The sequence below is a fragment of the Cherax quadricarinatus genome, chromosome 43 (genome assembly GCF_038502225.1).
Source record: "Cherax quadricarinatus isolate ZL_2023a chromosome 43, ASM3850222v1, whole genome shotgun sequence".
In the NCBI taxonomy this organism is placed as follows: Eukaryota; Metazoa; Arthropoda; class Malacostraca; order Decapoda; family Parastacidae; genus Cherax; species Cherax quadricarinatus.
This window is the reverse complement of record NC_091334.1, coordinates 21,591,220-21,606,848: the sequence shown is the minus strand read 5'-3', so window position 1 is coordinate 21,606,848 and position 15,629 is coordinate 21,591,220.

Sequence of the window (15,629 nt, the reverse complement as noted above, 5' to 3'; positions counted from 1 at the left end):
GAAGCTGGGTTAAAAATACCATCTGAGAGGGAAGCTGTGTTAAGAATAACATCTGAGAGGGAAGCTGGGTTAAGAATACGTCTGAAAGGGAAGCTGGGTTAAGAATACCATCTGAGAGGGAAGCTGGGTTAAGAATACCATCTGAGAGGGAAGCTGGGTTAAGAATACCATCTGAGAGGGAAGCTGGGTTAAGAATACCATCTGAGAGGGAAGTTGGGTTAAGAATACCATCTGAGAGGGAAGTTGGGTTAAGAATACCATCTGAGAGGGGAGCTGGGTTAAGAATACCATCTGAGAGGGAAGTTGGGTTAAGAATACCATCTGAGAGGGAAGTTGGGTTAAGAATACCATCTGAGAGGGAAGTTGGGTTAAGAATACCATCTGAGAGGGAAGTTGGGTTAAGAATACCATCTGAGAGGGAAGTTGGGTTAAGAATACCATCTGAGAGGGAAGCTGGGTTAAGAATACCATCTGAGAGCGAAGATGGGTTAAGAATACCATCTGAGAGGGAAGCTGGGTTAAGAATACCATCTGAGAGGGAAGCTGGGTTAAGAATACCATCTGAGAGCTAAGCAATTCCCAAAATCGTTAAGGGGACAAAAACTCTCATGGTTGTAGATCACAAGGGGAGCCAAGAGAAAACACGATCACATCATCATGTAAATTAATCAGATACAGACATGGACGGGAGAAGACAGACATGGACAGGAGAAAACAGACATGGACGGCTAGGGGACCACAACTGGAAACTGCAAAGTTAAAATGAACCAATCAACGTGAGAAAGAACTTCTCCAGAGTGAGTGTAGTGAACAAATGGAAGTCATTAGGGAAGGGACGTGGTGGAGCACAAGTCCATACGTGGATTTAAAGGCTAGATATGTCGCAGAGTTGAGAGAGTCGGCCACACTAGGTAATGCAAGTACAGGGACGGCAATATTCACGGTACGCTTTATCCATCCAGTGGATTTTAAAAGTAGTGGGTAGAAGAACACGTCCTGCTGGGAAATGTTCTCCAGCTCAGTCAGAGCAGGTGCAAAGGTGCCGTCCCTAGACACACACACACACCGCTAAGGAGAACAAACGTCAGTCACCTCAGCCTGGGGAAACAGAGGACAGTGCTTGTTTCGTAGTGCGGAGATTATTATTATTATTAAAATCGAGGGGGAAGCGCTAAACCCGGAGGATTATACAGCGCCTGGGGGGGGGGGATGTGGAAGGCATTCAGGCTTGATTCGGGGAACTGGAGCACAGATCCAATTCCCTAAATCAAGAGCCCCTCACCAACATCAAGGAACCTTCCTTGAGAGACGTAGTGCAGGGAGCAGAACGTTTCCTGGCCTTAACCTTCCTGTCCTCCCTGACCTCCCTGACCTCCCTGACCTCCCTGACCTCCCTAACTTCTATGACTTCCTTGACCTCCCTGTCCTCCCTCACCACCCTCACCACCCTCACCACCCTCACCTCCCTCACCACCCTCACCACCCTCACCTCCCTCACCACCCTCACCACCCTCACCTCCCTCACCACCCTCACCACCCTCACCTCCCTCACCACCCTCACCTCCCTCAGCACCCTCACCACCCTCACCACCCTCACCTCCTCACCACGCTCACCACCCTCACCACCTCACCACCCTCACCTCCCTCACCACCCTCACCACCCTCACCACCCTCCCACCCACCACCCTCACCAACCTCACCACCCTCAGCAGCCTCACCACCCACACCATTCCCTCACCACCCTCACCACCCAAACCATTCCCTCACCACCCTCACCACTCCCTCACTACTCCCTCACCGCCCTCACCACACCCTCACTACTCCCTCACCACCCTCACCACCATCACCACTCTTTCACCACCCTCACCACCCTCACCACACCCTCACCACTCCCTCACCACCCTCACCACCCTCACCACCTCACCACCCTCACCAAGCTCACCACATTCACCACCCTCACCACTTCCTCACCACCCTCACCACTCACCACACCCTCACCATCCTCACCACTTTCACCACCCTCACCACACCCTCACCATCCTCACCACCCACTCACCACCCTCAAGACCCTCACCACCATCACCACCCTCACCACCCTCACCACACCCTCACCACCCTCACCACTCCCTCACCACCCTCACCAAACACACAACTCCCTCACCACCCTCACCACCCTCACCACCCACCACCCTCACCACCCACCACCCTCACCACCCTCACCACCCTCACCACCCTCACCTCCCTCACCACCCTCACCACCCTCACCACCCTCACCTCCCTCACCACCCTCACCACCCTCACCACCCTCACCACACCCTCACCACCCTCACCACACCCTCACCACCCTCATCACTCCCTCACCACTCTCGCCACGCCCTCACCACTCCCTCACCACTCCCTCACCACCCTCCCCACCCTCACCACTCCCTCACCACCCTCACCAACCTCACCACTCCCTCACCGCCCTCACCACACCCTCACCACACCCTCACCACTCATTCACCACCCTCACCACTCCCCCAACACCCTCACCACCCTCACCACTGCCTCACCGCCCTCACCACCCTCACCACCCACCACCCTCACCACACCCTCACCACACCCTCACCACTCATTCACCACCCTCACCACTCCCCCAACACCCTCACCACCCTCACCACTGCCTCACCGCCCTCACCACCCTCACCACTCCCTCACCGCCCACACCACCCTCACCACTCCCTCACCACCCTCACCACAAGCACACCACCCTCACCACCCTCACCACCCTCACCTCCCTCACCACCCTCACCACCCTCACCACCCTCACCACCCTCACCACCCTCACCACCCTCACCACCCTCACCTCCCTCACCACCCTCACCACCCTCACCTCCCTCACCACCCTCACCACCCTCACCACCCTCACCACCCTCACCACCCTCACCACCCTCACCACCCTCACCACCCTCACCACCCTCACCACCCTCACCACCCTCACCACCCTCACCACCCTCACCACCCTCACCACCCTCACCACCCTCACCAACCACACCAACCTCACCACCCTCACCACCCTCACCACCCACCACCCTCACCACCCTCAGCACCCTCACCACCCTCACCACCCTCACCACCCTCACCACCCTCACCACCCTCACCACCCTCAGCACCCTCACCACCCTCACCACCCTCACCACCCTCACCACCCTCACCACCCTCACCACCCACCACCCACACCACCCACCACCCTCACCACCCTCACCACCCTCACCACCCTCACCACCCTCACCACCCACCACCCTCACCACCCACCACCTCTCACCACCCACCACCCTCACCACACACCACCCTCACCACCCACCACCCTCACCACCCTCACCACCCTCACCACCCACCACCCTCACCACCCTCACCACCCTCACCACCCACCACCCTCACCACCCTCACCACCCTCACCACCCTCACCACCCTCACCACCCACCACCCTCACCACCCTCACCACCCTCAGCACCCTCAGCACCCTCACCACCCTCACCACCCTCACCACCCTCACCACCCTCACCACCCTCACCACCCTCACCACCCTCACCTCACAAGTCTGAACATTCTCTTAACTCTTTCCTTTTTCTCCTTTGAATGTATCACCTTAGTTGTGTAAGTTTGTGAAGCTGCTACCCACGCCACGCCCACGCCCACGCCCACGCCCACGCCCACGCCCACACTACTGGAAACATGGTGGCTAAAGCTCCCGCTTCACACACGGAGGGCCCGGGTTCGATTCCCGGCGGGTGGAAACATTTCGACACGTTTCCTTACACCTGTTGTCCTGTTCACCTAGCAGCAAATAGGTACCTGGGTGTTAGTCGACTGGTGTGGGTCGCATCCTGGGGGACAAGATTAAGGACCACAATGGAAATAAGTTAGACAGTCCTCGATGACGCACTGACTTTCTTGGGTTATCCTGGGTGGCTAACCCTCCGGGGTTAAAAATCCGAACGAAATCTTATCTTATCTTATCTTATGTCTATCCTTCCATTCCTCTATGTTCTTCTGTTCTTCTATTTCTCCTTTTTATCTCTCTCTTTCTCTCTCCAAGTGTCTCGTAGCTCGGTTGATAGCGCAGTCATCTCACACACTGAGGTCCATGGTTCGATCCCCGGTACGGGTGGAAACACTGGGGCGTGTTTCCTTAGGACACCTGCTGTCCATGTTCACCTAGTAGTAAGTAGGTACCTGGGTGTTAGTGGACTGGTGTGGGTGGCATCCTGGGCACAATATTGACCTAATTTGCCCGAAATGCTCTACATAACAAGGTACTTTCCATGTCATTGATGTCAGCTATGGTCTGTATAAGTTGCATCATGTACTTGTAGATATAAAGATTATTATTATTATTATTATTATTATTATTATTATTATTATTATTATTATTATTATTATTATTATTATTATTATTATTATTATTATTATTATTATTATTATTAGTCTCTTTTATGTCCTCCTTTGATCTCTCGCTCTCTCTCTTTCTTCACCCTTTCCTGCTGGCTCTTATCTCTTCACTCGCCCTTTCTCCCTCTGTCTGTATATCAGCCTTTATTCTCCCTAACTTCCTTTATCTGTCCATCTCCTTATGTTTCTCCCCCCCTTCCATCTGTTATTCCATCACTTTCCATCCCTTCTTGCACCCTCCTCATCTCTCCCTCTCTCCTACATCTACGTCCCTCCTTCCCCTCATCTATCTCTCCCCTTCTTCCCATCTATCTCCTCCTCCTCCTCCATCTGTTTCCCCTCTCCCACTCCATCTATCTCCCCCTGCCTACCCTCCCGACAAGCGCCCTCCTGGCACCAGTACCATTACGCTACGACAGTTTAAAATTGCTCTCTTATCCCTCTCGTTGGCTCTCTCATTTATCCTGATGGAGGGAAGACACTTAAGTGAGGGAGAGAAGGCTGACACTCTGGTCAAGTGTCAATAGTTCAAGAGTACCCACGTTCGACTCCACTTAGATCAGTCCCATGTACTGCATCACTGCCCGCAACACTGCTTACAGCATCCCGCAACACTGCTTACAGCATCCCGCAACACTGCTCACAGCATCCCGCAACACTGCTTACAGCATCCCGCAACACTGCTTGCAGCATCTCGGAACGCTGCTCACAGTATCTCGCAACACTGCTCACAACATCCCGCAACACTGCTCACAGCATCTCGCAACACTGCTCACAGCATCCCGCAACACTGCTTACAGCATCTCGCAACACTGCTCACAGCATCCCGCAACACTGCTCACAGCATCCCCCAACACTGCTCACAGCATCTCGCAACACTGCTCACAGCATCCCCCAACACTGCTCACAGCATCCCGCAACACTGCTCACAGCATCCCGCAACACTGCTCACAGCATCCCCCAACACTGCGCACAGCATCTCGCAACACTGCTCACAGCATCCCGCAACACTGCTCACAGCATCCCCCAACACTGCTCACAGCATCCCGCAACACTGCTCACAGCATCCCCCAACACTGCTCACAGCATCCCGCAACACTGCTCACAGCATCCCTTATCATTCCTCACAACATCCCACAACACTGCTCACAGCATCCCTTATCATTCCTCACAACATCCCACAACACTGCTCACAGTATCCCGCAACACTGCTCACAGTATCCCGCAACACTGCTCACAGCATCCCGCAACACTGCTCACAGTATCCCGCAACACTGCTCACAGTATCCCGCAACACTGCTCACAGCATCCCGCAACACTGCTCACAGCATCCCGCAACACTGCTCACAGTATCCCGCAACACTGCTCACAGTATCCCGCAACACTGCTCACAGTATCCCGCAACACTGCTCACAGCATCCCGCAACACTGCTCACAGCATCCCGCAACACTGCTCACAGTATCCCGCAACACTGCTCACAGCATCCCGCAACACTGCTCACAGTATCCCGCAACACTGCTCACAGCATCCCGCAACACTGCTCACAGTATCCCGCAACACTGCTCACAGTATCCCGCAACACTGCTCACAGTATCCCGCAACACCTCTCACAATATACACTGTACAACTAACATTATGAAGAAAAACTAGATACGAACATACATACAATAAGATCACAGTAAACAGTTGATATCACAATTTGCAAAAAAAAACAAAAACAAAAACAAAACAGCCACTGTGAAAAAGTAGCGAATTTCCGAGCGCCTTCGTGAGAAATCACGAAACCTGAGTCGCACGAGCAACGTTTCCTGTACAATAGACACCAGAAGTATTTCATTTAACAAATGAAGATCACAGTGAATCAGAATATTCGTTTCTCTATCCCATATATTCATTAATCATCAGTCAGTTGTTAATTCTCTTCATTATCAAAATCTGTATAGAGTTTGTATCACATGTTGTTGTGCTGGCTGCTGCTACATGATACCTGGCTGCTGCTACATGATACCTGGCTGCTGCTACATGATACCTGGCTGCTGCTACATGATACCTGGCTGCTGCTACATGATACCTGGCTGCTGCTACATGATACCTGGCTGCTGCTACATGATACCTGGCTGCTGCTACATGATACCTGGCTGCTGCTACATGATACCTGGCTGCTGCTACATGATACCTGGCTGCTGCTACATGATACCTGGCTGCTGCTACATGATACCTGACTGCTGCTATATGATACCTGGCTGCTGCTACATGATACCTGACTGCTGCTATATGATACCTGGCTGCTGCTACATGATACCTGGCTGCTGCTACATGATACCTGGCTGCTGCTACATGATACCTGGCTGCTGCTACATGATACCTGGCTGCTGCTACATGATACCTGGCTGCTGCTACATGATACCTGGCTGCTGCTACATGATACCTGGCTGCTGCTATATGATACCTGCCTGCTGTTACATGATACCTGGCTGCTGCTACATGATACCTGGCTGCTGCTACATGATACCTGACTGCTGCTACATGATACCTGACTGCTGCTACATGATACCTGGCTGCTGCTACATGATACCTGGCTGCTGCTACATGATACCTGGCTGCTGCTACATGATACCTGGCTGCTGCTACATGATACCTGGCTGCTGCTACATGATACCTGACTTCTGCTGCTACATGATACCTGGCTGCTGCTACATGATACCTGGCTGCTGCTACATGATACCTGGCTGCTGCTACATGATACCTGGCTGCTGCTACATGATACCTGGCTGCTGCTACATGATACCTGGCTGCTGCTACATGATACCTGGCTGCTGCTACATGATACCTGGCTGCTGCTACATGATACCTGGCTGCTGCTATATGATACCTGGCTGCTGCTACATGATACCTGGCTGCTGCTACATGATACCTGGCTGCTGCTACATGATACCTGACTGCTGCTATATGATACCTGGCTGCTGCTACATGATACCTGACTGCTGCTATATGATACCTGGCTGCTGCTACATGATACCTGGCTGCTGCTACATGATACCTGACTGCTGCTATATGATACCTGGCTGCTGCTACGTGATACCTGGCTGCTGCTACATGATACCTGACTGCTGCTATATGATACCTGGCTGCTGCTACATGATACCTGGCTGCTGCTACATGATACCTGGCTGCTGCTACATGATACCTGACTGCTGCTACATGATACCTGGCTACTGCTACATGATACCTGGCTGCTGCTACATGATACCTGGCTGCTGCTACATGATACCTGGCTGCTGCTACATGATACCTGGCTGCTGCTACATGATACCTGGCTGCTGCTACATGATACCTGGCTGCTGCTACATGATACCTGGCTGCTGCTACATGATACCTGGCTGCTGCTACATGATACCTGGCTGCTGCTACATGATACCTGACTGCTGCTACATGATACCTGACTGCTGCTACATGATACTACATGATACCTGGCTGCTGCTACATGATACCTGGCTGCTGCTACATGATACCTGGCTGCTGCTACATGATACCTGGCTGCTGCTACATGATACCTGGCTGCTGCTACATGATACCTGGCTGCTGCTACATGATACCTGGCTGCTGCTACATGATACCTGGCTGCTGCTACATGATACCTGGCTGCTGCTACATGATACCTGGCTACTGCTACATGATACCTGGCTGCTGCTACATGATACCTGGCTGCTGCTACATGATACCTGACTGCTGCTACATGATACCTGGCTGCTGCTACATGATACCTGGCTGCTGCTACATGATACCTGGCTGCTGCTACATGATACCTGGCTGCTGCTACATGATACCTGGCTACTGCTACATGATACCTGGCTGCTGCTACATGATACCTGGCTGCTGCTACATGATACCTGGCTGCTGCTACATGATACCTGGCTGCTGCTACATGATAGCTGGCTGCTGCTGCTACCTGATTCCTGGCTGCTGCTACATGAGACCTGGCTGCTGCTACATGATACCTGGCTGCTGCTACATGATACCTGGCTGCTGCTACATGATACCTGGCTGCTGCTACATGATACCTGGCTGCTGCTACATGATACCTGGCTGCTGCTACATGATATCTGGCTGCTGCTACATGATACCTGGCTGCTGCTACATGATACCTGGCTGCTGCTACATGATACCTGGCTGCTGCTACATGATACCTGGCTGCTGCTACATGATGCCTGACTGCTGCTACGTGATGCCTGGCTGCTGCTACGTGATACCTGGCTGCTGCTACATGATACCTGGCTGCTGCTACATGATACCTGGCTGCTGCTACATGATACCTGGCTGCTGCTACATGCTGCTGCTGCTACATGATACCTGGCTGCTGCTAGATGATACACATGATACCTGGCTGCTGCTACATGATACCTGGCTGCTGCTACATGATACCTGGCTGCTGCTACATGATACCTGGCTGCTGCTACATGATACCTGGCTGCTGCTATATGATACACATGATATCTGGCTGACATGCTGCTGCTGCTACATGATACCTGACATGATACTGCTGCTGCTACATGATACCTGGCTGCTGCTATATGATACACATGATGCCTGACTGCTGGATACTACATGATACTAGATGATACACATGATACCTGGCTGCTGCTACATGATACCTGGCTGCTGCTACATGATAACTGGCTGCTGCTACATGATACCTGGCTGCTGCTACATGATACCTGGCTGCTGCTACATGATACCTGGCTGCTGCTACATGATACCTGGCTGCTGCTACATGATACCTGGCTGCTGCTACATATACCTGACATACCTGGCTGCTGCTACATGATACCTGGCTGCTGCTACATGATACCTGGCTGCTGCTACATGATACTGCTGGCTACTGCTACATGATACCTGGCTGCTGCTACATGATACCTGGCTGCTGCTACATGATACCTGGCTGCTGCTACATGATACCTGGCTGCTGCTACATGATACCTGGCTGCTGCTACATGATACCTGGCTGCTGCTACATGATACCTGGCTGCTGCTACATGATACCTGGCTGCTGCTACATGATACCTGGCTGCTGCTACATGATACCTGGCTGCTGCTACATGATACCTGGCTGCTGCTACATGATACCTGGCTGCTGCTACATGATACCTGGCTGCTGCTACATGATACCTGGCTGCTGCTACATGATACCTGGCTGCTGCTACATGATACCTGGCTGCTGCTACATGATACCTGGCTGCTGCTACATGATACCTGGCTGCTGCTACATGATACCTGGCTGCTGCTACATGATACCTGGCTGCTGCTACATTACCTGGCTGCTGCTACATGATACCTGGCTGCTGCTACATGATACCTGGCTGCTGCTACATGATACCTGGCTGCTGCTACATGATACCTGGCTGCTGCTACATGATACCTGGCTGCTGCTACATGATACCTGGCTGCTGCTCATGATACCTGCTGCTGCTCATGATGCCTGGCTGCTGCTATGATACCTGGCTCGCTGCATGATACCTGGCTGCTGCTCGATGATGCCTGGCTGCTGCTCACTGATACCTGGCTGCTGCTCATGATCCTGGCTGCTTGCGCGTACCTGATCCGGCGCTAACTGCATGATGCCATGCCGCTGCCGATGACCTGGTGCTGTACTGAACCGGCTGCTACACGATACCTGGCTGGCTGTCCTGGCGCTGCACTGATCCTGGCGTCTACAGTACCGCTGGTACATGATCCTGCTGCTGCAGGAAGTGACTCACACTAACGGAACTGAGTATTTCAGTAGGTAGTCGTACTCGACTGAGTCGCTATCCGGTTACGGCTGGATAATATTAGGACGTGTTCCCAAAGACACCTGCTGTCCATGTTCACCCATCAGTATAAAATGGGTACCTGGTGTAGTGGACTGGTGTGGTGCATCCTGGGATAAAACGCCTAATTTGCGAAATCTCAGCATAACAAGCGCTTCTATCAGTAGTATGTTACTGATGTCGTATGGTAGTATACCTTGTATGTACGAAATAAAAAATATTATTATTATTATTATTATTTGTTTATTATTATTATTATTATTATATTAAGACAGGTACATGGTATGCCTTGTTTGATGTTGGGTCATTATTCTGTTCAGTTAGTAAGCCATTCTAAGATATGGTAATTAGTCTATATGGTTTTAGATCTTCTGATAGATTGTTCCAATTAACCTTTTGGTTACGGTAGTCTCCTATTATTGCTGAGAGAGAGTGAGAGAGAGAGAGAGAGAGAGAGAGAGAGAGAGAGAAAGAGAGAGAGAAAGAGAGAGACTTGATAAAGAATTAGACACATGTACAACATCTGGGTATCTTTATTGTAGACGTTTTGCCATCCAGTAGCTTTATGAATACAAATTCCAGGACATAATTTAAAGACAGAACTATATACAAAAGATGAGTTAATCGGTCCCTCAGTCTTGGCTCGGTACTCTTCATCAATTCCAATGTCTTCCAATTTACGTATGTCCTTGAATCTGCACTGATAAAGCCACTGGATGGCGAAACGTCTACAATAAAGATACCCAGATGTTGGACATGTGTCTGATTCTGTCGTTATGTACACAGAAAGACGTATTTATGAGTTATTGCTTCAGAAGTCCTGTCATCCACCCCGACACACACACTGAGCTCTTTCCATCTGTCATCTTTATATCATGCAAGAAGTGCCAGATATGTGTCCGTGGCTCGGTTGATAACGCACTCAGTTGATACATTGAGTGTCCGTGCTTTGATCTCCGGCACGGGCGAAAAGGTGGAGTTTCATTAATTTGCTACCTAGTTCCTAGCAGTAGGTAGGTACGTGGGTGTAGCTCACTAGACCCTTTATGTTGGGACCCAGTCACTGGACCCATTATGTTCCATAATAATCTCTGACTACCACCCACGGACGTGTAATGGAGGTACATAATAGACAACGTAACTAAATTTTTTTCCGCCAACAGATGGCGTTGGGAGGATGATCTTCCCAGGTTCGTCTCTCCCATAGACAACGTTCGTCTCTGTGGACGAGACGCCAGACTCACCTGTGTGGTGGAGAATCTCGGTAATTACCAGGTGAGTCTCTCTCTCTCTCTCTCTCTCTCTCTCTCTCTCTCTTCTTTTTTATTTACTATGGGTTTCCTAGGTTGGATTAAGGGTTATCTATCTGTTTTCTCTCTCTTTTATTACACAGGATTCTGCAAGGTTGTTAAGGATATCTGTCTTTCTCTTCTCTCTCTCTCTCTCTCTCTCTCTCTCTCTCTCTCTCTCTCTCTCTCTCTCTCTCTCACTTCTCTCACGCTACAGGTAGCGTGGATCTACAAGGGCACTGGAGGAAGGACAGTGCCACGTCGCTACTCAGGTCATTACAAAACCCCAGAATCTGAGCAGCCAGGAGGGTCAGGCCTGGGTACTGACAGTCCCGTGTCTCACCAAGAGAGACGAGGAGAGGTACATGTGCCAGGTCAACACTAAGCCAGCACGTAAACTGACTGGTTATCTGCATGTTGTAGGTAAGTACACAGGTGTTGTAGGTGGTTGCACGCTTGCACTTGGATTTATAGGTAAGTAGCAGTCACAACACAATGGTTGGAACACTTGGCAAGTACCACAAGCTGGAGCGGAAACTGATGGATGGTATCCCTGGGGTGTTACGTAGCATCAAGGGGCTAGATTCAGGAAGGGCCAAAATGTTGAGTTTCATCTCTGTTTTTTTTGGGGGCTAATAATGAAGCATCGTACTTAGCAGACTCACTTGGCAGTCCCTCACTCTCTGTCCTGACCTTTCTTTATCCCTTCTCCTTTTATTCCTCCTCCTCCCTTTCCCTATACACTCATTTAATCACCCTTAATCCATCCCTCTGGTATTTTGTATTGGTGTTGATTGAGAGTGGCTGGGAGTTGAATAATGTATGGGCAGAGATCGCCAGGTAGCGTCTACCTGTATGCTCCGTCACGACGCATCGCTCTCACCTGTGTCTTCTCTCTCACCTTATGTTAATTAGTGAGCTTTCAGGTGTGTATGTGTGTATGTGTGTGGTTGTGTTTGGTGTGTGTGTGTGTGTGTGGGGTGTGTGTGTGTGTGTGTGTGTGTGTGTGTGTGTCCTACCTGCCCCTACAGCCCACACCTGTGTAATCTCACCTGGTCATTATAGTGTCAGTACTGTCTAATTGTTCCTTCTCATTATTTATTGGCTCCATAGCAGGATTCTCCTCTCCTGGTGAGTAATTTTTAATCTGGTAATTTATCGTCATGAAATATTATTGTGTGAGAGACAGACAGACAGACACACACACACACACACACACACACACACACACACACACACACACACACACACAATATATATATAACACACACATGCACACACACACACACACACACACACACATATATATATACACACACACATGCACAACACACACACACACACACACACACACATATATATACACACACACACACACACAGAACAATACACACACACACACACACACACACACACACACACACACACACACACACACACACACACACACACACACACACACACACACACACTATATATATCCTCACACAGACACACACACACACACACACACACATACACACACACACACACACACACACACATATATATATATACACACACACATGCACACACACACACACACACACACACACAGAGTAGTCAGTAAGTGCAATAGTTTGGGAAGTGATGTAGTGGAGGCGGGATCCATACATAGCTTTAAGCAGAGGTATGATAAAGCTCACGGTTCAGGAGAGTGACCAGTTGATACCAGTGAAGAGGCGGGGCCAGGAGCTTGGACTCGACCCCTGCAACCATAATAAGGTGAAGCTTACACAAGTATGAGGCGACACTCACATGAGTCGCAGTGGGTAAGATAGTATAATAATTTATGTGATATGTCAAGATATCTTATTAATACAAATAAAATATCAGATATATTAAGCAAATTTCCTAAATTTGGTTGTAATTGATAAGTGAACTGTAAATATAAATGCAGATTTACTCCTGTTAGGCCTTTTGAGGCCTAGTTACTAGGCCTATTGTGTACCCATATGTTCTTGTGCTACTATCCACAGGATGGATATGAAGTGCACATTAAACTAGCCACTCCGGCGGCAAAATCTAAATCTAAATCTTATTCACCCTGTTTCTTATTTATTCTTCTCTTACTCTCTTCTCCTCTCTAACCTCCTCCTCCTCTTCCTTACCTCCCACTCCCTTCATTTATCAGCTTCACATAGTTATGGATCTTTCAGTGAGTCACTTTTCATTCTTCAATACTGTGACGTCAGTGCCGCCAGTCATTGACGACGCCACCAGCAGCAGTGACATCACGGTGACGGAAGGCAGTGACCTTATGATGACGTGTGACGCTCGTGGTGACCCGCAGCCAATAATACGCTGGATACGTGAAGATGGGCGGAGCTTCAGCATTAACTCCTCCCTCATTGGTGAGTTGCAACCTTACGTTATATATATATATATATATATATATATATATATATATATATATATATATATATATATATATATATATATATATATATATATATATATATATGAATATATATATATATATATATATATATATATATATATATATATATATATATATATATATATATATATATATATATATAATATATATATATATATATATATATATATATATATATATATATATATATATATATATATATATATATAGATAGATAGATAGATAGATAGATAGAAAGATATGCAAAACAACCACCGGGGGAAGTTAAAAGATAGCTGTAGGCCTTTCATGTTGCAATCAACATATCATCAGGAGCTTGCAATGTTGTAGGGCAGAGGATGAAATCCGAGTAAACACGTTCAGGTTACGATGCAATTTTGATGACCTTAGTGTAGTAGATAGGCTTCAAACCTCCCCCATTAACCCACCAGCCTTGACCTTATTATTCCCTTTGTTATTAAAGGAATTAAAGAGAATTCACTGTTGACAAAATTTTGGGAGAAAATAAATTAATTTTTTGATGGCTTCTTATTCACTGGTTTTCCTCTCTCTTTCTCTCTCCTTTCTTCTTCCCTTTATTTCCCCCCTCCTTCTAACCCCTGGGTGTGGTTTAAGGGGTGGAGGAGCACCTGGGGAACACTCTACCCCTGGGTACGGTGAGTCGTGCAGGTAGTGGAGCCTACCTGTGTATAGCCACCAACGGTGTTCCACCCTCAGTTAGCAAGAGGATCCTGCTAGCTGTCAACTGTAAGTTAACTCTATGCTTTCTGTGTATGTTTCAATTCTCTGTGTGTTTTTGTGTGTATGTTTCAACTCTTTGTATGTACTCTGTGTGTGTTTCAACTCTCTGTATGCACTCTGTGTGTTTCAACTCTCTGTATGTGCTCTGTGTGTGTTTCAACTCTCTGTATGTGCTCTGTGTGTGTTTCAACTCTCTGTATGTGCTCTGTGTGTGTTTCAACTCTCTGTATGTGCTCTATGTGTGTTTCAACTCTCTGTATGTGCTCTGTGTGTGTTTCTTTTTGTGTTCTGTCGTGGTCGAGGTACACCCTCTGGTACGTTGGTAAGTCTCTTAGTCTTGCATTCTCCTGCAGAGTGTGTGTGTGTGTGTGTTTCAATCTCTATATGTACTCTGTGTATATTTCAACTCTTTACATGCTATGAAAATAAATGGTATAAAATACCGACACAATGGAAACATAAACACATATGCAGTTTAATGTGATCCTTTATTGACAACGTTTCACCCATACAGTGGGCTTTTTCAAGTCACACACAGATCTACCTGGGGTGGAAGGTACGGGAGTATTTATAGTCAGGTTCAGAATGTTGAGGTCAAGTGGAGAATGCTGCATCTGATGATCTACCGGGTGGGGTTATAGAGTCTTGGGTAGCTTGGCAGGGGTATTGGACAAGTTGTGAGTAGACCTTCTGCAGTGTTCTATGTTCTTATGTGGGATAGCGATGAAGAAGTTTCTTGGCGAGTGGTTCAGCTATGTTATAGAAGCCGTTGTTCTGGTTAAAATTGTTGGTTATAGAGATAAGCGATGATTCCAGGATTCTTCGGTATTGAGTGTTGTCTTCTGTGGCGATAAGTCTTGAGTTTCTGTAGTTAATTAAATGGTTGTGTGAATTGCGATGTTATACACAGGCATTCCTTG